Source organism: Aotus nancymaae, unplaced genomic scaffold (assembly GCF_030222135.1).
Source record: "Aotus nancymaae isolate 86718 unplaced genomic scaffold, 86718_ANA_hifiasm-v0.15.2.pri h1tg000010l, whole genome shotgun sequence".
NCBI lineage: Eukaryota > Metazoa > Chordata > Mammalia > Primates > Aotidae > Aotus > Aotus nancymaae.
The window spans coordinates 56,733,692-56,759,458 of NW_026988421.1; the positions used below are offsets into that span (position 1 = coordinate 56,733,692).

The 25,767-nt window shown below is 37.0% G+C and overlaps 1 pseudogene; it reads left to right on the forward strand.

Annotated features, from left to right (window-relative positions):
• The first annotated feature begins 1,610 nt into the window (after positions 1 to 1,610).
• The window catches only part of LOC105712580 (annexin A2-like), a 33,163-nt pseudogene continuing 9,006 nt past the window's right edge, over positions 1,611 to 25,767 (forward strand).

Consider the following 25,767-nt stretch of genomic DNA (forward strand, 5'->3'; position numbering starts at 1 on the left):
AAATAATTTCTTTGTTTTTGGCCACAATTTAGAGAAAAATAAAAGATCCATATGTAGGTTGGAGAAAAAACATTAAAATGTGATATATCTCATAATGCCAAATTTTTGGACAAGATTTTTCTTCTTTATATCCACTTAGAAATGAGTTATGTTTTACATAAAAATAGTATAAAATTATAATTAATATAAAATTATTTTGCATGCAAATTTTGATACAAGGATTTAAAACTCAAGGCTATAAAATTATACATATAAAATATATTATTTTGCCTAAAAATTTTAATTTAAGGATTATTGTTAAGCTTATTACAACTGCTAAAATGAATGTTACTAAGGGGTAAGGGTCTATGTTAAGCAAATAAAAACAAATTGCTCTCTATATTAGTCATTTAGTTCCCAGACTGACCTTTGTAAATTTTCTGTTGGTGATGTTGACAGTAGATTTTGATGCAAAATATGTCACCTTGATGATTATCATATACTCTCCAGGTTTTTTTTTGGCCTATAGCACAGGTTATTATTATTTAAAATTATTATTATTTTCCTTATGTCACAAAGAACCCAAGTATAAAACTGATGTAAAACAAATTAGCATGGTATTTTTAATATTGTAGATTTGAAAACTGAATTTCTTATTCTCATTTTATATCTTTATTTGTTATTAATTAATGAGTAATATATGCAGACAATAATTTATTGGGAACCCACTATGAACAAACAAAAGAAAAAGTGTGAACAAAATAAAGACAAAAAAAAAAGCACAGGACAAAGAGATAGTATAATTTCTTGAGAATATACTTAAACATATGAAAACAGCCAGCAAGATGGTAATAAAAAATTTGGTGAGTGTAACCCAGTTCCTAAGAAAGGAAAAATTTAAGAGGATATTAACTTATTTAAGAATAAATAAATAAATAAATGACTTATAGTTTTAGTTTCAACATGGAAATAACTTAGAAGTTGCCATGCCTGTCCTTACAATATGAAAATCTAAACAAACTAAAAATCAGTGACTTTTATTGTACTCAACAGAAAACTGAAGTTGCAAAGGAAACTCTTACTCTAAAATCTGGAAGAGAAGCCACAGGGGCCATCAGCTGTGGAGCACTTACATGATCATTTTGACCAGTTTTTAGAGGATAAGTGTACACTGGCATGAGAGTGAGAAATGCATGAGGCCATAGTCTTAGTGGGAGCCTCATTCAGTCTTGGGTTCTCTCCCAGTAGTCCTATCAAGTTCTTGTAGTGAAGATCCAAGAAACAACCCCCACTTGTGGCTCTGACAATGGGAAAAGAATAATAATCATAAAGTTTATCCATGTAGTGCTCCACATCAAATGCCTTGCTGCATTTTGGATGTTTGTCCCCTAAACCTCATGTTGAAACTTAATCCCCAATGTTGGAGGTGAGGCCTCATGGGAGATGTTTGGATCGTGGGAGCAGATCCTCCATAAATTAATCTTCTCCCTGGTGGAGTGGCAAGGTGTGAGTGAGTACTCACTCTGTTAGGTCCCATGACAGCTGGTTGTTAAAAAGAGCTTGGCACCTTCTTTCTTCTTGCTCTCTTACTTTTTTCACCATGTGTTTTCTGCATAGCTGGCTCTTCTGCCATGAGTGGCAGCTCCCTGAAGCCCACACCAGAAGCAATGCTGGTGCCATGCTGCTTGTACAGTCTTCAGAGCCATGCACCAAGTAAACCACTTTTCTTTATGAATTACTCAGCCTATTCTACGCCTTCATAGCAACACAGACTAAGACAAGTCTACACTCCAAGGAAAACATTTTGCCAGATTATATGCCACATGATTCCAATTACATGATATTCTGGAAAGACAAAACTATATTGATGGTAACAGGTAACTTCCAGGTTTTGAAGCGAGGGAAGAAAGTTAAATAGATTAAACATAGGGGAATTTTTAGGGTTGTGAAACTATTCCGTATGATAGTTCAATTGTAGTTCCATGACACTGTGCATTTATGAAAAGAGCTATAGAATATTGTAGCAAGAATAATGAACCTTAGTGTATGTAGATTTAAACAAATCATTTAGGAAGAATCCCAGTATGGAATGCAAACTTTGATATAATTGTATGATAAATTTATAAAATAACCTCACTGAAGGTGTGGGGGTGGAGGGAAATGTCAACCTAAATAACTTTAGAAATAAGTAGAGTTTGTTAGGCTGAAGACAAGAGACACTGTCTATAAGTAATCTACTCCAGTTGAGGAAGCTGGTTCCTAAGGGGACGGAGAGAAGAGTAATGTTACAGTTGAACACCTAAAGAAAAACTACCATAGCCAGGTGATCAACAGTGATAAGCCATCTTAGTGCTATGTACACTTTATGATGTGATAAAAATGCCACTTTACTTTTGTGGTATTCTTAAAACGACATACTGTTAGTCTAATCATAAGAAAAACATCAGACACCGAGGCGGGTGGATCATGAGGTCAAGAGATAGAGACCATCCTGGTCAACAAGGTGAAACCCCGTCTCTACTAAAAATACAAAAATTAGCTGGGCATAGTGGTGCGTGCCTGTAGTCCCAGCTACTCGGGAGGCTGAGGTAGGAGAATTGCCTGAACGCAGGAAGCGCAGGTTGCGGTGAGCCGAGATCGCGCCATTGCACTCCAGCCTGGGTAACAAGAGGAAACTCCATCTCAAAAAAAAAAAAAAAAAAAAAAAAGAAAAACATCAAACAAATCCAAATTAAAGAACGTTTTATAAAATAGCTGCACAATATGCCTCAAAATTGTGAAGGTCATCAAAAATTAAGGAAAATCTGAGAAACTATGATAATCAAGGGACCATAAGGGACACAACAACTCAATCTATCATGGTACCCTGGAGAAGGTGCTGGTACAACAACAACAACAAAAGGACATTTTAAAAATCTAGCCAGATGCACTGGCTCACACCTATAATCCCAGCACTTTGGGAGGCTGAAGTGGGTGGATCACCTGAGGTCAAGAGTTTAAGACTAGCCTGGCCAACATGGTGAAACCCTGTCTCTACTAAAAATTAAAAAATTAGCTGGGCATGGTGGTACATGCCTGTAATCCCAGCTACTAGGGAGGCTAAGGCAGAAGAATAACTTGAACCTGGAAGGTGGATGTTGCAGTGACCGAGACTGCGCTATTGCACTCCAACCTGGGTGGCAAAGTGAAACTCTGTCTTAAAAAAAAAAAAAAAAGAAAATCTAAGTATGGATTCAGTTAATCATAACATATCAATAATGTCTCAATATTTGTTCTTTAATTGTGAAAAAAATACCATACCAATATAAGATGTTAACAGTGGAGGAAACAGGATAGGCTACAAGGGAACTCTGCACTATTTTATCAATTTTTCTGTAAATCTAAAACTACTCGAAGGAAAATTTTATTTTAAAAAATGTAATATTGGGATGATCCCTAAAATGAAGATATTGAGAGTAATATAGACACACCATAGAGCTGATGTAGGATATTTTTTAAAGGCCTGTTTTCATCCTAAATATTTATTTCAGTTTTATCACATAGATGCGATCTTTTTAATGTCTACAGTGATTTAGCAATGTGAATTCACTCTCCCAATACTGAATCTCTTCTCACTAATCATTACCAGGCTTTTTCAGTGGGTCAGCATGTATTTCAAATATTATGATCATTATCAAAAGATATAATGCATGTTTTTCAAAGGGTAATATACTTCATACATGATCCAATCCCTATTTATTTTTCCAACCTTATAGTCTTCCTATTTTTACTACATTCTAGAACGTAGAATTCATCTAAAACATGCCAAGGTCATTTTTTTTTTCTAAACGTATTTTTTTTTACTTGTTTTCCCTTTTGCTTTGAATGATCGTTTCACAGATTTTGCTTGGCTGGCACTTTCTCATAAGCCAGTTTTCAGTTCAATAGTCATCTCTTCTCAAAGGCTTTTTATCTGACCAACTACTAAAAATAGCAACTTTGTCTAGTCATTTTAGCTGTTGTCACTATCTGCAATTATTTTGTTTGTTCCTTTGTAGTCCATTCTGTCTACCACTAAAATGAAAGATAGGTGAATGCAGAGATTGTGTTATCTGGTTTACCAGTGTGTTCAATAAATGTTGGTTGAATGCATGAAAGGATGACATTGTCCCACGATTTAAGGACATATCTGTAAACTCCAGTCTCATCTTTAAAACTTCTATAACTGAAAAAAATACATGCAAACATCAAAGAGGTATCTGGCCTGCCATCCACCCAGAAATTATCTGATCCTCAGAATGACTTTGTGAGATACTGTCCCCATTCGACTAGTCTCTATATTTGACTCTCAGGATAACATAGGAAAGACGAAAAGACTGTCTTTTCTCAAGAGCAAAAACAGCAAAGTAATGGAGAAAAACAATCTAATAACTTCAGGCCAAAGATGAGTTGTTTCCCCAGAATGGATATCTGTAGGTCTCTGGCTTAGGTGATTTCAATAGTTTTGGTGAAAGCTATACTACCCCTACCTGAAAAGGGCTCACGTGTAACTATCTCAGCATTCTAGGGAGCCCACAGACTTCAGCATCCTATTGAAGTCCATCTGTGTGCTCTCTCTAGGGGCAGGATATTTGGGCAGCAGATCTCTTCTCAAAGAGGAGGGGCCAGAGGTGCTAAACTACAAACGGATTTTTTGTTTGTTTGCTTTCACTCTTTTCATATATACAATGCAAACAAAACAGGATTTCTGAGTATTTCAGAGATTTAACATCTATAAATTCTGACAGAAATTACCTATTTGCTCAAGAAAAGGTAAGTAATGCCATTTTAGTATGTCTGGCAGATGGGTTCTGGAAAGCAAGTTTGCCCAAGATCTCTATGCTTATTTTCTGTGCTTGTATTTCATACTTGATACAGATGTGAAATACAATTTTCTGTGAATTAAAGTCCTTAACATACTTTTGAGGCAAGAATCCTTGCTCTAAATTTAAGATATCCCCAGGAATGGTGTCAAGATGGGGTTGGAGACAGAGATAATTTTTGATTTTTATTTTTAGTGGCATTCCATTTAACTAAGTGGAGGAAATCAGAAAATATTATGCAGATTATGATGCTACTAATACAACACTATTCTGAGTCTGAAGAATCTTACTCATCCTCAAGGCTCAGTTTTAGCTAATAGAGACCAATTTAATCAAACAATTTTCCTTTCCTGGTGATACGATTTGGCTGTGTCCCTACCCAGATCTCACCTTGAATTGAAATAATCACCACATGTCAAGGGTGGGGCCGGGTAGAGATAATTGAATCATGGAGGCAGTTTCCCCATACTGTTCTCATGGTAGTGAATAAGTTTCATGAGATGCGATGGTTTTATAAATGGGAGTTCTCTGAACAAGCTCTCTTGCCTGCTGCCATATAAGATGTGATTTTGTTCCTCATTTGCCTTCCAACATGATTGTGAGACCTCCCCAGCTGTGTGGAACTGTGAGTCAATTAAAGCTCTTTCCTTTATAAATTACCCAGTCTTGGGTATGTTTTTATTAGCAACGTGAGAATAGACTAATACAGACTATGGATGTATACTTGCTTGAGAACCAAACATATTACTTAAAGTTAAATTGTGAAAGATAGCTCATGATTATATCTCTTTTTTTTTTGTTTTTTGAGACAGGGTCTCACTGTCAACCAAGCTGGAGTACAGTGGTGTGATTATAGCTCAGTGCAGCGTCAACCTCCTGGGCTCAAGCGATCCTCCCACCTCAGTCTCCTGAGGAGTTGGAACTAAAGGCATATGCCACAACACCTGGCTATTTTTTTTTTTTTTTTTCAGAGATGAGGTCTCCCTAAGTTGCCCATGCTGTTCTAAAACTCCTGGGCTCAAAAGATATTCCTGCCTTAGCCTACTAAAGTGCTAAGGTTACTACAGGTGTCAGCCACTGTGCCTGGCCTTACTATAGTTTTTTGAAACACAAGAAATAAATGAAGCTTATTTATTTATAAACTAATTTATATCATGAATTTTTTTCCCATTTATGCATTTCTCAAAAAAGTTTGCTACATATTCTCTCTGCATTTTCCTCCTGTTTTGTTTTTTTTTCCCCCCACTCTAATCAGGATTTTGTTCTGGACATGCCTCTGAAATAGCACTGGCAAAATAACTACATGACTTTAAACTGCCAAATACAACATTGAATTATTCAACTATTGCAAATTAATGCTGCATAACAACTTCAGAATCTCAGTGGCTTACTAAAAAAATTTATTCTCAGAATATGTATTGCAGGTTGACTATAGTTGAACTAATTTAGGATGGGCATAGGTAAGTGGCTTTGCTTTACGTGGCTTGTTTGTTTGGATTGGATTCAAGCTGACCATTTTTCTCATTATCCCTAGCTCAGATGCTATCCAGAGCATATTTTTCTCATGGTGAATGATGGCATGTTTTTGTAAAATAAGTGGCAAGAGCATAAGAGATGAAACCAAATTATGCAAACCTTTATGGCATCTTTTTTTATATTGCATTTGCTAACATTCTATTAGCTGAAGCAAGTAATGTCCTTGAGCCCTATGTTAATGATGTTACGAAAAGAAATTCCACTCACTGTACGAATATACTGTAAGGTTATGCTGCGCAGGATAGGAGAAGTATAATTCCAATTCAGAGAGAGTGTGGAAAGTTGCAATTAATAATTCAGTCTATCACTAAGAGTCAAATCTAAGTCTTCATGTTATTGTTCGTAGCTTTCTGCACTTGACTTCTGGCCTCCCACTCTCATTATTCTCTTTCTAACTCAATAGCTGATCCTCTTTAGTCTCTTTTGATACTTTCTTTATATCATCCTTTCTTCATGGATGACCTCAGAACTAAGTTTTTGGATCTTCTCTAGGTAATCTCACCCAGTTTCATATTTCTAAATATTATCAATATGATTAAAAACCTCTCCAAGTTAAATCTCTAACCTGCAAGTCTCTCTTAAACTTTGAACTTGTATAGCCAACTGCCAACTCAATATTTACCATTATAAATCCAAGGAGCATCTCAACTTTAACATAGCTCTCTTAGTTGAAGGCTGCTGTTACAAAGTAGTATATCTAGGTGGCTTATAAACAGCAGAAATGTATTTTTTATGGGTCTAGCGACTGGGAAGTCCAAGATCAAGGTCCTAGCAGATTCAGAGTCTGATGTGGGCCCACTCCTTGCTGCACAGTGCCCTTCTTCTCTCTGTGTCCTCACATAATGAAAGGGGTAAGTGAGTTCTCAGGAGCCTCTTTTATAGGGACATAAATTTTATTAATGAGGCCTCCACCCTCAAAATCTAATCACCTGAGAAAGGCACCACCACCGCCTAATACCATTATATTGGTGGTTAGGATTTCTTTTTCTTTCTTTCTTTCTTTTTTTTTTTCTCTTTTTGAGACAGAGTCTCACTCTGTCACTCAGGCTGGAGTGCAATGGCATGGTCTTGGCTCACTACAACCTCTGCCTCCCAAGTTCAAGCGATTCTCCTGCCTCAGCCTCCCGAATAGGTGGGATTACAGGCATGGGCCACCACACCTGGCTAATTTTTGTATTTGTTAGTAGAGATGGGGTTTCTCCATGTTGGTCAGGCTGGTCTTGAACTCCTGACCTCATAATACACTTGCCTGGGCCTCCCAAAGTGCTGGGATTACGGGTGTGAGCCACCGCACCCAACCTGGTAGGTTAGGATTTCAACATGTGAATTGGAGGTGGGGGCAACAAACATTCAGTCTATAGTATTTTGCCTCTGGTCCTCCAAAGTTCATGTTATTCTTATAGGCAAAATGCATTCATGACATCTCAACAGCCCCTGAAGTCTTAACTTGTTCTAGCATCAACTCTAAAAGTCTAAATTCCAAGGTCTCATCTAAATATCATCTAAATTAGATAAGGATGAGATTGTGAGATTTACAGTTAATCCTGAGGCAAACAACTGCACTCTATCTGTGACACTATGAAGCCAAACAACTCATGTGTTTCCAAAATGCAATGGGACAGGCATAGAATACACATTTCCATTCTAAAAGACAGAAATAGGAAAAAAGAAGGGGGTTACAGATTCCAAGTAAGTCTAAAGTACAAAGTAAACTCCGTGAGATTTTAAGACTTCAGAATAGTTCTCTTTGGCTCAATGCTGTGCCTTTTAGGCACATGGTGACAGAAGTCCTACATTTCTGACTCTCTGGAGTGACAGTCCCGCCTCTGAAACCACTGGGGCAGTAGTTCCGCCTCCACAACTTTGGACAGTTGTTTGGCCTGTTGAAAGAAAGGTGATGGTCTCCCCTTTTGAAATCAAGGGGGCGGCCCTAGTGATCTCTGAATTGCATTTGAGGTCATTCTTCTCTGGTTTTAAAGAATAGTGCACATTTGAAGCTGAATAGCTCTATGGTTCTGTCCTGTAAAATACAAAAAGTAGGACAGTCTTCCTTTATTCCTTTTTGTCTCCTTTTTGTTCAGGTCAAACTGGCTGTTTTCCTCCTCTGGTGGCTCAGTAAGTCCATGGTTCACATCTATATGAATCTCCTTATCTTGGCCATGCCCTTATTGTTCTCCCACAAAAACATCTTTTTTTCATATGAATAAGCTGAGAAATTTTCAAATCTTTAAGTTCTGCTTCCTTATTGCTTAATAATTCCATCTTTAAACCATTTACCCTTCTTGCAGCTTACCATAAGCAGTCGGGGACAGTTCAGTCTCCAAAACTTTGCTTAGAAATAACTTCAGCCAAATAGCTTCCATGAAACACCAGAACACAAACATAATTCAGCAAAGCTCTTGGTCACTTTGTAACAAACATTTTCTTTTATCTATTGTCAACTAACATGTTCATTTCCATTTGAGACCTCATCAGAATGGTCTCTACTGTCCATATTTCTTCCAACATTCTCGTTATTTAAAACCTAGTCCAAGTCTGAGTGCCAGAAAACCAGGAGCAAAATCTCCAAGGGCAGAAGAAGATGAATGTTCGAACGCAAGCAGAGAGCAAACTTGATGTTCTTCCACCCTTTGTTCTATTCAGGCCCTCAACAGATTGGGTGATGTCCATTAGCATTGGTGAGGGCAGTCTTCCACATTTGGCCTACAGCTTCAATCATGATTTCTTCTGAAAACATCCTCACAGATGCACCCTGAAATAATATTTTGCCATATATTGGGTCATCCCTTGCATAGTCAAGTTGACACCTAAAATTAGTCATCACAGTTCTACCCTTTATTAACTTGGCATTTATAAACATCTTTTTAAATACTAAATACCTAAATAAAGACAGTAACAAGATCCTAATTCCAGCTAACATGATACAGCTGTCCTACACATTTGTCCCTTTCACAGTAGAGAAGATAAAGTATGTGAGTGATGTTTTCTCTTCTCTTGGTAACCCATTCTTAAATACTATTATCTAAAATTAATACTACTAAAATAATTAAGATTAAAGTCAGTACATTTTATGTTATACAATTGAAAAATAAGAGAGGAAAGAAAAAGATACTGGCTTAGTATATGTATGTGTATATATACACACAGATGTATTTGTGTGCATATGTGTACATATCAAATACATATATGTGTGTGTGTATATATATCAAAATAAGGAGGACACACATGGCAGTTATAGTCCTTGTTTCTGACTAGTCATATGATTACAGCTGGTATTTATAACTGTCTTCTTCTACTACTCATTCTGTATTTCCTTTGCTTTCAGCAAGCATCTCAGCTAATTGTGGTTCTTTTTCTGGTAGAGTGACCTCAATCTTTATTCCTGAAGAGTCTCACCTATTAGCAGTCCTGTTTGAATTGGGCTGTAGTTTTCCAATTACCTTAATCACAGGGCACAGTAACACTGAGAGACACTTTAAGGGATCTCCTGTATTCCAGACATACTCTTCCTTGCCTCTATTTTGTAGTGGTAGTTCAATTTCCCCTTGGTAATTTGGATTAATTGCCTCAGCCAACACCATAATTCCCTTCTTTACGTATTGATTCAGTGAGATGAGGAGCCCAAGGCGGCCAGGTACTAGTCTTAAAAATCCCAATTCATTGAAATCATTGTTGTGTCTCCTGGTGGAAACATTCTTCCTTCTTGAACAAGACCTCTAGGCCAGCAGAGCAGAGTGTCAAGGGAACCAGAAGTAAACATTTTGTTAGTGAATTTCCAAGTGTGACAGTAAATAGTGTGGTGCTACTCCTGTTTCCACCTCTTGATTTTCAGACTCATGAATCCTGGCTATGAAAGAAACAGTACCGTATAATGGAGGCTAATTTAGAGCATATACAGACTTTTGAAAAACCATGCCCCAGCCCTGCAAGGTTTTGGGACTCACTTCCACTGTAACTGAACCTTCAAAAGACCATTTTATAAGCTGCTTCAGAATGGTGGTGATCATGGTAAGACCAGTGAATTCCATGAGCATGGCCTCGTTACCACGTGTCTTTTGCTGTGACATGATTTCATTGATTAGAAGGAATGCTGTGAGGAATACCATGGCAGTGTATAAGGCAATCTGTAGATCTACATATGGTAGCTTTGGCAGAAATACTGCATTCAGGGAATGAAAATCCGGAGTAAGTGTCCATTCCAATCAGGACAAAATACTACCCCTTCCTTGATGGAAATAATTTAATGTAATCATCCTGCCACCAGGTATCTGGCTGATCACCTTGGGGAATAATACTATATAGAGGGCTCAGTACCAGTCTCTGCTACTGGCACGTTGGGCACTCAGCAGAGGCCATAGTCAGGTGAGCCTTGGTGAATGAAAGTCCATGTTGCTGAGCCCATGCTTAACCTCTTTCCCTATCACCATGGCCACTTTATTCATAAGTCAATTGGGTGATAACAGGGGTTGTTGGGGAAAAAGGCTGACTGGTATCCACAGAATGGTTTACTTTGTCGACTTGATTTTAAACCCTCCTCCTCTGCTGAGGTCACCTTTTGATGAGCATTCATGTGGGACACACATATCTTAACATTTTTTATCCATTCAGAGAGGTATATTCATATTCCTCTTCCCCATATTCTTTGTCAGCAGTTTTCCAATTATGTTCTTCAAATTCCTTGCAGCTGCCCACTTTTGGGGGATATCTGTGATCAGAATCAGTAACATGGCTAAATTTATAATAATCCTCTGTCATTCTCCAAGATCCATTTGTCTTCTGCATAGGTCAAATAGAAGAGTTGAATAGGGATATAGTGTAAACTGCTATCCTTGCATCTTTTCTTGACAGTGGCACTAATAATCTCTGAAATCCCTCAATGAATGTTGTATTATTGGTGATTTACTATGTTTATGGGTAGAGGTTATTCTAGTGTTTCCACTTGGCTTTTCCCATCATCATAGCCCTAACTACACAGATCATAGAGCAAATGTGGGGATTCTTGAAGCTGCTAAGTATGTCTATTTCAATTTTGCACTCTGGAACTGGGAATGCATAATTCCATACCCGTAGGAAGGGTTTAGGAATTCACTTGACTCACTGTGAGATGGATTTGAGCTAAAAACTTCATTTATCACCTGACCTTTTTAAGTTCCTACTCTGACTGGTAAGCCACAATGATGTTTAATATCATTTCAGAGCCAGTGTCCAGTAATCTCCCCAAAATCGGATTATTTTATTTTCTCTAAAGTCCTGGTGGAGGTCTCTTTGGGGAAGACTGGGAGAAATTTACAGTGTAATTTTTTTTTGTACTCTGTTGGAGTATTTTCTCAAGAGGAACCAGCCTTCCCCTAACATCAAGGGGGTTTTCGACCAATAAATTGGCTCAAGTATGAGAATTGATTGAAAGGTGATGAGTATCTTTATAATTTGAGATATACTTTTGCTTACTTGACTTGGAATTTTTCTTTTTATACATATTAAATAAGACTTTAGTGGACTTTTATTCCATAATGTATATATAATAATTTATATTATTCCATAATATACATATTCCAAAACATCATGTGGTAAACAATTAAAAATTTTTTTTATTATATTTTAAGTTCTGGGATACATGTGCAGAACATGCAGACTTGTTACATAGGTATACATGTGCCATGACGGTTTGCTGGACCCATCAACCCATCATCTACATTAGGTATTCCTCTAATGCTATCCCTTCACTTGTCCCCCACCCACCAGCAGACCCCAGTGTATGATGGTCTCCTCCCTGTGTCCATATGTTCTCATTGTTTAGCTCCCACTTATGAGTGAGAATATGCAATGTTTGGTTTTCTGTTCTTGTGTTAGTTTGCTGAGAATGATGGTTTCCAGCTTTATCCATGTCCCTGCAAAGGACATGAACTCATTCTTTTTTATGTCTGCATAGTATTCCGTGGTGTATATGTGCCACATTTTCTTTATCCAGTCTGTCATTGACAGGTATTTGGGTTGGTTCCAAGTATTTGCTATTGTGAATAATGCTGCAATAAACATACGTGTGCATTTGTCTTTACAGTAGAATAATTTATAATCCTTTGGGTTTATATCCAGTAATGAGATTGCTGGGTCAAATGATATTTCTGGTTCTAGATCCTTGAGGAATCGCCATACCATCTTCCACAATGGTTGAACTAATTTACACTCCCACCAATGTAAAAGCATTCCTATTTCTCCACATCCTCTCCAGCATCTGTTGTTTCCTGACTTTTTAATAGTTACCATTCTAACTGACATGAGATGGGATCTCATTATGGTTTTGATTTGCATTTCTCTATGACCAGTAATAAGCCTTTATATATATATATATATATATATATATATATATATATATATGTGTGTGTGTGTGTGTGTGTGTGTGTGTGTGTGTGTGTGTGTTTCTTGGCCACATAAATGTCTTCTTTTGAGAAGTTTCTGTTCATGTACTTCACCTACTTTTTGATGGTTTGTTTTTTCTTGTAAATTTGTTCAAGTTCCTTATGGATTCTGAATGTTAGCACTCTGTCAGATGGATAGATTGCACAAATTTTCTCCCACTCTGTAGGTTGCCTATTCACTCTGATGATAGTTTACTTTGCTGTGCAGAAGCTCTTTAGTTTAATTAGATTCCATCTATCAATAGTGGCTTGTGTTGCAGTTGCTTTTGGTGTATTAGTCATGAAGTCTTTCCCCATGTCTATGTCCTGAATGCTGTTGCCTAGGTTTTCTTCTAGATTTTTTGTGGTTTTAGGTCTTATGTTTAAGTCTTTAATCCATCTTGAGTTAATTTTTGTTTAAAGTATAAGGAAGGGGGTCCAGTTTCAGTTTTCTGCATATGGCTAGTCAGTTTTCCTAGCACCATTTATTAAACAGGAAATCTTTTCCCATTGCTTGTTTTTGTCAGGTTTGTCAAAGATAAGATGGTTGTAGATGTGTGGTGGTATTTCTGAGGCTTCTGTTTTGTTCCATTGGTCTATATCTCTGTTTTTGTACTGGTACCATGCTGATTTGGTTACTGTAATCTTGTAGTATAGTTTGAAGTCAGGTAGCGTAATGCCTCAGAAATAAGGTATCATGATGCCTCAAAGCTGGCTTTGTTCTTTTTGCTTAGGATTGTCTTGAGTATGTGGGCTCTTTTTTGGTTCCATAGGAAATTTAAAGTAGTTTTTAAAAATTCTGTGAAGAAAGTCAATAGTAGCTTCATGGGAATAGCATTGAATCTCTAAATTACTTTGGGCAGTATGGCCATTTTCATGATATTGATTCTTCCTATCCATGAGCACGGAATGTTTTTCCATGTTTGTGTTCTTTTTTATTTTCTTGAGCAGTGGTTTGTAGTCATCCTTGAAGAGTTCCTTCACATCCCTTGAAAGTTGTATTCCTGGATATTCTATTCTCTCTGTAGCAATTATGAATGGGAGTTCATGATTTGGCTCTCTGTTTGGTTTATAGAAATGTTTGTGGTTTTTCCACATTGCCTTTGTATCCTGAGACTTTGCTGAAGTTGCTTATCAGCTTAAGGAGTGTTTGGGCTGAGACTATGGGGTTTACTAAATATACAATCATGTCATCTGCAAACAGACACAATTTCACTTCTTCTCTTTCTATTTGAATACCCTTTATTTCTTTCTTTTGCCTTATTTCCCTGGCCAGAACTTCCAATACTATGTTGAACAGGAGTGGTGAGAGAGGGCATCATTGTCTTATGCCAGTTTTCAAAGGGAATGTTTTTAGCTTTTGCCCATTCATTATGATATTGTCTGAGTATTTGTCATGAATAGTCTTATTATTTTGAGAAATATTCCGTCAATGTCTAGTTTATTGAGTGTTTTTACCAATGAAAGGGTGTTCAACTTTATCAAAGGCCTTTTCTGCACCTATTGAGATAATCATGTGGTTTTTATCATTGGTTCTGTTTATGTGTTGGATTATGTTGATTGATTTGCATATGTTGAAGCGGTCTTCCATCCCAGGGATAAAGACTTGATCGTGGTGGATAAGCTTTTTGATGTGCTGCTAGGTTTGGTTTGCCAGTAATTTATTGAGGATTTTTGCATCGATGTTTATCAGGGATATTGGCCTGAAATTGTCTTTTTTTGTTGTGTCTCTGCCAGGTTTTGGTATCAGGATGATGCTGGCCTCATAAAAAGAGTTAGGAAGGAGTTCCTCTTCTTCTGTTGTTTGGAATAGTTTGAGAAGGAATGATACCAGTTCCTCTTTGTACCTCTGGTAGAATTTGGCTATGAATCCATCTGGTCCTGGAATTTTTGGTTGGTAGGCTGTTAATTACTGCCTCAGTTTCAGAACTTATTATTGGTCTATTCAGGGATTTGACTTCTTCCTGTAGTCTTGGGAAGGTGTATGTGTCCAGGAATTTGTCCATTTCTTCAAGATATTATAGTATATTTGCATAGAGGTGTTTATTGTATTCTCTGATGGTAGTTTGTATTTCTGTGGGATCCGTGGTGATATCCCCTTTATCATTTTTTATTACATCTATTTGATTCTTCTTTGTTTTCTTCTTTATTAGTCTGGCTAGTGGTCTATATTTCATTGATCTTTTCAACAAACCAGCTTCTGGATTTATTGATTTTTTTTTTTTGAAGAGTTTTTCGTGTCTCTATCTCCTTCAGTTCTACTCTTATCTTAGTTATTTCTTGTCTTGTCTCCTGTTAGCTTTTGAATTTGTTTGCTCTTGCTTCTCTAGTTCTTTTAATTGTGATGTAATGGTGTCAATTTTGGATCTTTCTTGCTTTCTTCTGTGGGCAATTAGTGCTATAAATTTCCCTCAAAACACTCCTTTAGCTGTGTCTCAGAGATTCTGGTATGCTGTGTCTTCATTCTTATTGGTTTCAAAGAAGTTATTTATTTCTGCCTTAATTTTGTTATTTACCCAGTAATCATCCAAGAGCAGGTTGTTCAGTTTCCATGTAATTGTGTGGTTTTGAGTAAGTTTTTTTAATCCTAAGTTCTAATGTGATTGCATTGTCATCTATTTGATTGCATTGAGACTGTATTTGTTATTTCCATTCCTTGGCGTGTTTTACTTGGCTGAGGAGTGTTTTACTTCCAATTATGTGGTCAATTTTAGAATAAGTGCTATGTGGTGCTGAGAGGAATGTATATTCTGTGGATTTAGGGTGGAGAGTTCTGTAGATGTCTGTTATGTCCTCTTGATTTAGAGCTGAGTTCATGTCCTGAATATCCTTGTTAATTTTCTGACTCATTGATCTGTCTAATATTGACAATGGGGTGTTAAAGTCTCCTACTATTATTGTTGGGGGTCTAAGTCTCTTTGTAGGTCTCTAAGAACTTGCATTATAAATCTGGGTGCTTCTGTATTGGGTGCATATATATTTAGGATAGTTAGCTCTTCTTGTTGCATTGATTCCTTTACCGTTATGTAATGCCCTTCTTTTTCTTCTTTCATCTTTGTTGGTTTAAAGTCTGTTTTATCAGAGACTACGATTGCAACCTCTGCTTTTTTTTTTGCTTTCTATTTGCTTGGTAAATATTCCTCCATTCCTTTATTTAAAGCCTATGTGTGTCTTTGCATGTGAGATGGGTCTCTTGAATACAGCAAACCCAAACTGATGGTTCTGGAATCTTTATCCAATTTGACAGTCTGTTTCTTTTAATTGGGGCATTTAGCCCATATACCTTTAAGGATAATATTGTTATGTGTGAATTTGATTCTGTCATTATGATGGTAGCTGGTTATTTTGCCCATTAGTTGATGCAGTTTTTTCAGTGTCGATGGTCTTTACATTTTTTTTTGTTTGTTTGTTTTTTGCAGTGGCTGGTACCAGTTTTTTCTTTCCATATTTAGTACTTTCTTCAGGAGCCTTTTAAAAAATCTCTCAGCATTTTCTTGTCTGATTTTCTTTCTGCTTCACTTATGAATCTTTGTTTGGCTGGATATGAGATTCTGGGTTGAAAATTCTTTTCTTCAAGAATGTTGAATATTGGCCCCCACTCTCTTCTGGCTTGTAGGTTTTCTGCCAAGAGATCCACTGTTAGTTGAAATGAAGTCCACCTTCATTTCAACCTAGGTGAATCTGACTATTATGTGTCTTGGGATTGTTCTTCTCAAGGAGTAGATCTGTGGTGTTCTCTGTATTTCCTGAATGTGAATGTTGGCCTATCTTGCTAGTTTTTGGGAAGTTCTCCTGGATAATATCCTGAAGAGTGTTTTCCAACTTGGTTCCATTCTCCCCATCACTTTCAGGTACACTAATCAAACATATATTTGGTCTTTTCACATAGTCCCATATTTTTTGGAGGCTTTGTTCATTACTTTGCATTCTTTTTTTCTCTAATCTTTTCATGCTTTTTTTTCATTAAGTTGATCTTCAATCTCTGATATCCTTTCTTCCTCTTGATCAGTTCAGCTTGATACTTGTGTATGCTTTATGAAGTTCTCATGCTGTGGTTTTTCAGCTCCATCAGGTCATTTATGTTCTTTCTAAACTTTTGATTTTAGTTAGCAGTTCCTGTAACTTTTAATCAAGGTTCTTAGCTTTCTTGCATTGGGTTAGAACATGCTCCTTTAGCTCAGAGGAGTTTGTTATTACCCAACTTCTGAAGCCTACATCTGTCAATTCATCAAACTTTTTCTCCATCCAGTTTTGTTCCCTTGCTGGCAAGGAGTTGTGTTCCTTTGGAGGAGAGGAGGCCTTCTGGTTTTGGAATTTTCAGGCTTTTTTGTGCTGTTTTTTCCTCATCTTCGTGGGTTTGTCTTTGCTGTTGGTGACTTTCAGATGGGGTTTCTGTGTGGACGTCCATTTTGTTGATGTTAATTCTATTCCTTTCTGTTTGTTAGTTTTCCTTGTAACAGGCCTCTCTTCTGCAGGTCTGCTGGAGTTTGCTGGAGGTCCACTCCAGACCCTGTTTGCATTAGTATCACCAGCAGATGCTGCAGAACAGCAAAGCTTGCTGCCTGTTCTTTCCTCTGGAAGCTTCGTCCCAGAGGGGCACCTGCCAGATGCCATCCAGAACTCTCCTGTATGAGGTGTCTGTTTACCCCTGCTGCGGGTTGTCTCCCAGTTGGGAGGCACATGGGTCAGGGACCCACTTGAGGAGATAATGTGCCCCTTAGCAGAATTTGAGCACTGTGCTGCAGGATCCTTTGCTCTCTTCAGAGCTGACATGCAGGAATGTTTAAGTCTGCTGAAGCTGTGCCTACAGTTGCCCTTTCCACCAGGTGCTCTGTCCCAGTGAGATGGGAGTTTTATCTATAAGCTCTGACTGGGGCTGCTGCCTTTCTTTCAGAGATGTCCTACCCCAGTGGGAGGAATCTAGAGAGGCAGTCTGGATACAGCGGCTTTGCTGAGCTATGGTGGGCTCTATCCAGTTCAAACTTCCTGGCAGCTTTGTTTACACTGTGATGGGAAAACCACCTACTCAGTAATGACAGCTATCCCTCTCCCAACCAAGCTGGACTGTCCCAGGTCAACTTCAGACTTCTGTGCAGGCAGCGAGAATTTCAAGCCAGTGGATCTTAGCCTGCTGTGCTCCAGGCGGGTGGGATCCACTGAGCAAGACAACTTGGCTCCCTGGCTTCAGCCCCTTTTCTAGGGCAGTGAATGTTCTGTCTCTCTGGTGTTGCAGGCACCACTGAAGTATGAAAAAAAAAAAAAAAAAAAAACTCCTGCAGCTAGCCCAGTGCCTGCCAGTTTTGTGCTTGAAACCCAATTTCCTGGTCTGTGGGTTGCAAAGACCATGGGAAAAGCATGGTATCTGGGCCAGAATGCACTGTTCCTAATAGCACAGTCCCTGAAGGCTTCCCTTGACTAGGGGAGGGAGTTCCCTGATCCCTTGCACTTCCCAGGTGAGGCAATGCTGCACCCTACTTCTGCTTGCCCTTTGTGGGCTGTACCCACTGTCTAACCAGTCCCAATAAGATGAACTGAGTATCTCATTTGGAAATGCAGAAATCACCCACCTTCTTTGTTGATCTCGCTGGGAGCTGCAGACCAGAGCTGTTCCTATTCGGCTTTCTTGCCAGCTCTCAGTACATGATTAATATACACAACTTATATTTGTTAATTAAAAAATACATAAGTATTAAAAAAAGAATTGAATAGTCCTACTATTTCACTTCTATGGACATCATAATTAAACTAGGCAATTCCATGAGGCTGGGCAAGTCAGACTATCCTGATTGCTGCTTTCATCCTGCTGCCCATTGTAGTAACCAAGCTCAGCTTGCTTTTCATGGTTGAATTCTACCACTTGGTCTCTGATACCCCAGGAACCAGTTAATCCCATTGAATTTAGATTTTCCAATTCAGTGACTGCAGTTCTTACCATGAAATGTGATGTACAGAGAAGAGTTATCACAGTTTTTTTCAAAGATCCTGGGGTTTCTCTCACAAATTTATTTCTCATAGAGAGTGGAAGGTATGTCTTCTGTACCCTCCCAGCGTCGGTGGGTAGTTATTAAATAGTAAATTTATTCTAATGTTCTAACCTCCTAAGCCTTTGAATCTCTTTCTCTTTATTAAACCACATTATATCCAGCATTTCCAGTTTGCTCACAGTGGTCCACCCTTTGTTCCCTGTTCTAGCCTATTAACCAAACTGTAGAACCCTTTCTATCTTCAGAAGCTATGACATTAAATGCAGAATTTCTGCTAAAAGAGCACATATCAATAAATATGGCCTGATCCAACATTATGTTCCTGTCACCATTACCCCATACTGTTAGTATCATACCCACATACATCTCTGGATTCTATCTTACAAATTAGGAAACTAAAGAAATGCTTTTGAGTGTATCTTACATCCTCATGGGTCACATTTTACACCTCACCTTTACGAGTCTGCTGAAACTTGAGTCCAGCTATAGGTCTGGAAGCAAAGATGAGTGATAAGGGGAGTCCTGAGGAAAATCAGCTTCGAATTATGTGGCAACTGCCTTAGGGGAGTCCATTGCTGTTTTTATTGCTCAAGCAAGGCAGGGTCAATCCCCTCAGGTGGAGGTTCAGACTATTGTGAGTACAGAGGCAGATACCACCCTGGGTTGAGAGACTGATACCCTTGGGAATAGTGATGCCATTGCCTCTGAGGATGGGGAGGCCAATATCTCTGGGGGTGGTGTTGCCATTGTCACCAGAGGTAAAGAGACCATTGCCACTAGGATCTAGAAGGCCAGTTTCATTGGGGTTGAGAAAACTTTTTCTATTGATAAAGAAGACTTACTAGAATTTAGGGGTGAATGTATCTAATTTCATCAAGATTTTTCCACACATACCCACTGCAATATATATAGGATCCAAATTTTTTTTCCAATCAATACCCTCACTTTAACAGTAGACATCATTCAAGGGTAAGAGTTCAATTTGCACTATAATTTAACCAGTTGCAAGATGAGGTTTTGTGTTTAACTTTTAGCAATTATAGCCCTTCCGCTACAGGAAATAAGGGACTCCTTCAGGACACAGAAGTTCTTTGATCATTTATTTGGTACTTGAGCTAGGAATTTGAATCCTAGAGCTCATTCTTTTCTTTATCAGTTCATCCAGTGACATTATCAGGTGAGATTGGGCATGTTCAGGGTGGTATGGCTGTAGACACATCTAGTAACATTAGAAGCAGCCAACAAACATAGTTGATGTTCATTAGTTTTCCAAAAATGTTTGAAAATATCATATACAGACTTAGCTCCTTGTTTCTTATACATGGTTCATTAGAAGTATACGGTGCAGATATGTTGCATATTTTTATAAACAGTTCATGCCATGGACTATCAGTGTTCTTTACGAACAAAACAAATCATCATTTTCTTTAATCAGATTAGGGAATCAGTTCTTGATACCCCAGAAACAATTCAGTATACTCATCCTTAAAATTGTTTTCCTAGAACTATTCTAAATACTAAAATCTATATTAGTCAGGATTCTCCAAAGAAGTTAAGAAGGCTGAGAAGTCTCATAATCTGCTGTCTGCAAGCTGGAAGCCCAGGGATGCTAAGGTGCTACTTTGGGTAGTTGCAGCTTAAATCTGGTGGCCTGGGAGCCATAGAAACCAGTAATTTAATTCCCAGTTTAAGTGTGAAGCCCTGAGAATGAGAGGTGTCAATAATGTAAGTTCTGGTCCAAATTGAAGGTTCAAGAACCAGAAGCCCTGATGTCCAAGGGCAGGAAAATATCAGTGTTCTAGCTCAAGCAGAGAGCACATTTGCCCTTCTTTTGCCTCTTACTCTGTTGAGTCTTTCAAAGATTGGATGATGTCCACTCAAATTGGGGAGATTTTTCCTCAGATCTTTACTCAGCCTATAGATTCAAATGTTAATCTCTTCCAGAAGTCCCCCCACAGATGTTCCCAGAAATAATGTTTTACCATCTTTCTGAGTACTCCTTAGCCCAGTCAAATTGACACCTAAAATTAACCATTACAGTATCCAATACTGAACTTAGGATTTCAAAATTCCCACTGACTTATATTACCTACACATTTTCCCCTTCATAGCAAGTCATTGAACTGTTCTTTTGATTTCTTAGATCAAAAATGTTAATCTTTTTTTTCTTTTTAACAAATGTCACTGTTTATGTTTTGACTACCAGAGTCTACTATTACTAGAGCAATCAACTTGGTCAGATAATATCAGTTCTCTGCTTTAAAGACTCATAGCTTACTATCTTACATGGCTTGAGAAAATCCAAAGCCCTAGGAAAAGCCTGTGGTTACTTATCTCTTGTAAGTCTCCAGCTCACTTATTTGCTCCAACCACAGTGACCTCTTTGCTTTCTCTATAAAATGTCAGACATGATTCTACCTTAAGACACTTATACTTGTTAATCAATATGCCTCTACAATTCTTTCCCCAAATAACCACATGGTTCATTCCAATACTTCCTTAAGTCTTTCTTAAATGTCAAATTGCCAGTGATACCTTCTCTAACCACTATATGAAAAGGAAGATTCCCATCTCAGACACACCCATACATGCACAGACACCCTTCTCTGATATTCACCCTCTTTTCATCTATCTCTAAATTAAGTAAATGAATCTATTTATCCATCTATTTATCTATCTAATCTATTCATAATGATAATTTTATTTTCTACCTGACCCTGCTAAGTATCACTCTTTATAGTTAGAGGAGTTTTCCTAGTTAGGTTTATTGTTGTTTGTTCTGTAACTAGAATAGTACTTGGGGCATTAAATGTTTTCCATCATAAGAGGTAAGTCATTTTTCAGCACAATTATAGAAAATTGCTGGGTTTCAGTCTATACCTTAATTCTAAAATTTAGCAGTTTAAACTTGTGATTTTATTTCTCTAAGCTGATTAGATCCGTTAGTTTCAGCCTTATCATGCCATAGGTCTTGTGTTCATTGTGTTGTGTATATTCTCCTATAGTAGTGGAAACTCCATCCTGAAAACTTGGCTTTCACAGTGCATTATAGATAATTTTATAGATGATTTTCATCTTGCAAACTATAGGCTACCAGATCTAATTATCTTGATATGACCCAGGCTTTACTTTTTGTTCTCACCTTGGCCAGTAACCAGTACCAGGTTTCAGGTTACTTGCCTGCAACACACTCTAACATAGTGTTTTCACATTCATGTTTGAGAGGCAAGCAAGATTAACCAACTCTGAGTAATTGAAATAGAAAAAATTACTTCAAAATGTAATATTTCTCAAACAATGGTTGGGGATTTATGAAGCAAAATTCATGAAAAGGACAGGAAATAATGGAGACTAAGAGGTTAGAGCTACAATCAGAATCATACTTTGCGTCCACACGATTATGTTTCCCGAATATGCAATGAGTTTAAAATTCAGAGCATGAGAGAAAATGTGAAATATTTACTATTCTAATTGTTTTTTTCCCTTTCACCTTCTTCCTAATCAATAAGATGTTCACATTATAAAGTTAATTTTAGTGTTACTTTTTATTTGTTTGTATTTAGCAAAGTTGAGTGAGTTATTTAAATTCCTTAAATTTTCTTGGGAGTTAATACAATATCAGTAATAGACCAATAATTTGGTATTTATATTAGCAAGTCTAATTTCTTGGTGTTTGGGGTGTCTCATAGCCTACATGAAAGATAAGAAATCTCCTGAAACTTATACCACCGATTAGTAACTTTTCTATTCATTTTGCTAATTTTCCATTGCATTTCTCCCTTTGAGACATTAATACACCATGCAGAATAAAGTTTATATATTTCAGAAGTAAAATAGCAAATTAACATAATTTTTTCCCTAAACACTCCAATGTTTTCATTTTCATCGTGATATATATTACTCAGTGTTTCTGTTCAATTAAGGAAATGCAATACAAGTCTGACCTGATCTATCTTAAACTTCATAATGGGGCTGACATTTTGCAGTGAAAATAGCATTGTGTTTCTGGGTCAAAGTTAAATACTACTAACATTTCTTTTATTTATGGAGGAAAGAAAAGACAGCACTGCCATATGCTTTAATCATTTACGTGAGTTGCTTAACAAAAATTCGAAAGGCCTTCAGGCTCAGGCAGTGTTTGCTGCTGAGCATTCAATCGCAATTGCATGCTTCATAACTGAGCTGAAAACAGCCTACAACGAAATTTCCATTTCAATTTCCTCAGCTTGATAACTTAGAGTTACATTTGGTGTAATTCTATAGCAGGGCAAAGGAGACGGATATTCTAGAAATACTAATAATTTGGCTTGAAAGTCAAGTTGAAATTTACTTAATGATATTTGAGAAACATATTTTACCTACACATAGGTGAGACATGAATAACATAATGCCTAGTATAACTAAAACATTGAATATATTTTCTTTGTAGACTGTAGGTACACAGAAAAGTAAGGTAGTAAGTCAATTATCCTAGTTATTTATATTAAATAAGGAGTTTGCTTGGTTTAGACTATTGAAACATTTTCTAGTTTTGAATACAAATATAATTCTCTATTTTCTACTTGATTTTTAAAGTAACTTTGTTGTAACCAAGCAAGCGCAAAATCACCAAGGAGACAAAGACTAGGCCAAATTACAGGGTCTTTATTGCTGGAGGCCAGGGAGGACTCCCGGAGGCCCTGAAAGGAGGGTGTCAAGACCTTTTATGCCTGTAAACCACCTCCTGGGTGGGGGTGGGGGTGAGGATGAGGGGCTTTGGACATTCTGATTGTTGCTTAAGTGGTTCACAGAAGTCAAGATAAGCGTTAGTTTACACACTGTCTGGGTAGGGTGGAAATTACAGACCTTAGTTGCTTATTACGAGTTGAAGGGGCCAAGATGGCACAGGTTTGGACTGCTTGCCTGTCACATTAGGGTTACAAAGAGCAGTTTCAACGGAAAGCCGAGGTATGGTCGAGGTATGCAGATTATGGGGCAATTTCCATGTCACAGCTTTTAACCAAGAAAACAAAGAAACCTTAATAGATTGAGCTACTCTGCTATGCAACCTTTTAATACATAAAGTAAAGCCAGTGATTTTGAGTTGAAATAATTGGTAGCTAAGGCATAAAACTGATTTTATATATTTTGTTCTTATTTTAAATTGTTATGAATTTTTTAATAAATTCAGGATATAATTTCAAGGAATGCTGTTATATGTCAAATTTAATACATAGAAATACAAATATTTCTATTTTGAAATAATTAACTCAGAATTTAAATTTTTTGAAATATTTGTGCATATGGGTATGTATGTAAAACACATGGTAACAATAATATAAATTGGCATTTTTACTCTACTATTTACATGTTAATATTTTCTATGTTGAAAAAGATCTTCATGATTATAATTTTAATGGCTACCCAATTATCTTGATGTTCAATTATAACTTAAATCATTTTTTCTGTAATTGTTTTCAGTTTCTCAAAATAGTTTATTAAAGGAGAATGTTCTGTTGAATAATTTCTTTAGGATAATTTCTTAGGTATGAAATTAAAGATACATGGTAACATTTTTCTCATTCTTACTGTGTATCATCACTACAGTTTACATGTGTTTTACCAAAGCAGGATGTATATGCAGTGTTGAGTTTTATCATTTGAAAATATTTAGTATGAAGTTATTTCTCAAGTGGAATTTTTCATCTCTCTCTCAAACCTAGTCCTACTTTGTCTAAGCTTTACTATTTTCCTCTGCATGTGAAGAGGAATTTATAATTGGATATGGGCACAAACAATTGTGTATAGAGTTATTTTATATTAGAATTAGGATGCTTTCTTCTGTTTTGTCTCTTATAATTCTTTTTTCTGTGTTTTGTCTCCATGCCATTTTTACATGGCTGTGTGTGAACTCTGAGTGCCTCTTGAGGACCAGCTGTCTTTTTTCTCTCTGCTATATAAGCATCAGTTCCAAATATTTAAATGGGCATGGGGAAATAATAAATAAATAAATTAGTTAATTAATCTTTCTTAGAACTTAAATTTGTCATGTGTTTTAATTCTACATTTTACCATAATTGAATAAATATTTAAATACATTCATGAACTAATGGATAAAGAAAAGTGCAGGTATTAATTAATGCATTAATTTGATTCAAATAGGACAATATAAAGATCTGATTTGTTTGTATTTAATTAGCAATTCATTATTCCAGCATTATATATTGCTATAGCAGTAGCCCTCAGTTTAATCATGGCTGTCTGTATCCATGCTATTGAGAAGACTAAAATCCATTTACACTTGGCTTGGTCTTGTGACTTGCTTTGGACAGCAAGCACTGCAGTGACAGTCGATGTGACACAAGGAGGGACTTAATGTGCTTCTGCTTTGGAATATACCTTACTATGCTATTTCTGTGACAACTATGAATCACTCCCATGTGAATGATTCCCAGACTAGCCTGACAGTCATAGCCACAGATGATAGGGAGCAGTGACCCCCAGACCCTTGGGTTAGTTCATTCTAGACATATCAGCCCCAAGTTGACTGATGGTGATGTGTACACTCAAATATTACCAGTGGAAAAACCACCTAACTGATTCAAACACATACTGACAGTGCACAGCAATGATTCTTGTTTTCAGGCATTGAGTTTTGGGGTAGGTTATTTCACAGGAAAAGCAAACAATGAAATCCAACTGTAAATTGTTTGTTACCACAATACCTCAATGTCAGTTGAGTGTAAGGATTACCATTTGATATTTATTAAATAGGGTCTAATCATTCTAGATGTTAGTATCCTTATATTTGTTTTTTTAGTGCTTCTTTTAGGGAAATTCTAGAAAACTTTCCCAAATCAATGCCAGAAATGAGACATTTTTGTATGAGACGTGTTTGTTATGGTCTTATGGATTCTGTTGTCTCTAGTGAACCAATAAGTTAACTCACAAGAAAGAACAAAACAAATTAAAACTAGTGAACACTCTACATATTACATAGAATATCAGCAGGATGTTGTTTTGCACAAGCATGTCTATGACTGTGATAAATTA